The sequence below is a fragment of the Camelus bactrianus genome, chromosome 21 (assembly GCF_048773025.1).
Source record: "Camelus bactrianus isolate YW-2024 breed Bactrian camel chromosome 21, ASM4877302v1, whole genome shotgun sequence".
NCBI lineage: Eukaryota > Metazoa > Chordata > Mammalia > Artiodactyla > Camelidae > Camelus > Camelus bactrianus.
Genome location: NC_133559.1, coordinates 18,231,647 through 18,233,709, shown reverse-complemented (window position 1 = coordinate 18,233,709; position 2,063 = coordinate 18,231,647). Strand labels below are relative to the sequence as shown.

Sequence of the window (2,063 nt, the reverse complement as noted above, 5' to 3'; positions counted from 1 at the left end):
CCTGGGCATATATCCAAATAAAGGTATAATTTGAAAAGATACATCCACCCCAATGTTCATAACAGCTCTATTTACAACAGCTAAAACATGGAAGCAACCTAAATGTCCATCAATGGATGATTGGATAAAAAGTTGTGGTAATATATATATTTACATTACTACTCAGCCTTAAAGAAGAATGAAATTAATGCCATTTGCAGCAACATAGGTGGACCTAAAGATGATCATACAAAGTGAAGTAAGTCAGACAGGTTGTTCCTTTATTCCATGCTGCTTCCCAGTAATTTGGCAAAGTGGCAACTTTAGTCAATTGTCTATAAATGCAGCAAGGTGGCTGGCCCCCAGGCAGGCACAGGGGTGGGCTGAGATAGTAGGGTCCTCTGGCTAAAGCCAAAAGCAGATCAAAGTGGTGGGACTCGCCCAGTGGAGATGTGAAAGCCCTCCACAGTTTCCTCCAGATCCGGGATGATGCTCGTTCCTGCTCTTCTCTCCCCCACCCCATGGAGGAGACAGAACCGATGGAGAAGGAGAAGCTGGCCTGGCAGGTAGAGCCCTATGATGACACGGTCACCTGCAAGAAGGCCGCGATGGAGCAGGTCACTAACCTGTCCAAGGAGGAGCACTACCTGCTCTTGGTGGCCGACACGAACATGATCAGGGGCCACAGGCCACTGGAGGGCCATCTCGAAATCTGCACAAAACCTACACCTCCCTACAAGAAGTTGCCTCTGATTAAAGACTCTGTGGAGTTTGAACTGAGGTCCATCAGCACCACGGTCCTGGAATTGTTGGGTCGTATTTAATAGCTAATATAACTAATCCAGAGAGTAAGATCTCCCATCTGAAAATCAAGGGAGATTACTTCCAGTGCCTTGCTGAAGTTGTATGTGGTGACGATGGGAGACAAACGATAGCTATTTCCCAAAGAGCTTGATATAAGCAAGAAAGAGCTGCAACCCACACACCCAACCCGCCTGGGGCTGGCACTTTTCTGTATTTTGCTATGAGATCCTCAGTAACCCCAAACTTGCCTGCACACTGGCTAAAACAGCTTTTGATGAGGACCTGGATAGACTTAATGAAAACACATGCAGAGACAGCGCCCTCATCATGCGATTGCTTAGAGACAACTTCACGGACATCAGACAATGCAGGAGAAGAAAGAGATGCGGCAGAAGGGGCAGAAAACCAAGTGCATGCAGGGCGTCATCCTTCTTCTGCTCAAGAAGCCTTTTTATTCATCTCCAGTCCTTACTCCATTTGGATTTCCTGTAGCAAAGAAACCCATACACGTGTACAGGGTCGTTTGTTTACAGTCTCTTCACACTGCAGCTTTGGGAAAACGCCTTGCCTTGTGTTTGTCTTGGCCTTCCTGGTGTGCAGTTACTGCTGTGAGGAGTATTAATAGCTTCATTTCGTATAAACATAACTTCCAAAGCTTCTGAGGACTAAAAATGTATCTGGTATTTAAGTAATCTGAGCCAGTTCTGCAAACAATTGCATTTTATATTACTGTGAAGATATGAAAATGTAGTTAATTACAGTGTAAACAGTGTTCTATATAACTTCTTTTTTATTTATTTTTTATTTTGTGTTGACGTATAGTCCATTTACAATGTTGTGTCCATTTCTGGTGAACAGCACAACATTTCAGTCAGACATATACACACATATATTCATTTTCATATTCTTTTTCGTTACAGGTTCCTACAAGATACTGAATATAGTTCCCTGTGCTATAGAGTAGAAACTTGTTTATTTTATATATAGTAGTTAGTATCTGCAAATATCAAACTCCCAATTTATCCCTTCACCTCCTGGTAACCATAAGCTTGTTTACTGTCTGTGAGTCTTTTTCTGTTTCTACATAACTTTTTAATTTCTACATTCCCTCCTTTACTTTTTTGGGGGTGTCCTTTCACTCAGTAAGCAACTTTTCCATGTTCCTAATATATTCCTTTTGTTAGGAATCCAGAAGTATTAGATTGAATGGAAAAGCATGAGACATTTCGGGGCTGGGGGTCACAAACTGAAATGACTCCTGTATCATATACGATGGAGGT

At 42.4% G+C, this 2,063-nt stretch overlaps 1 pseudogene; it reads left to right on the top strand.

The window, feature by feature from the left end:
- Positions 1-500: 500 nt before the first annotated feature.
- Positions 501-1,405, top strand: LOC105068096 (14-3-3 protein theta pseudogene; annotated as a pseudogene).
- The last annotated feature ends 658 nt before the right edge of the window (positions 1,406-2,063 follow it).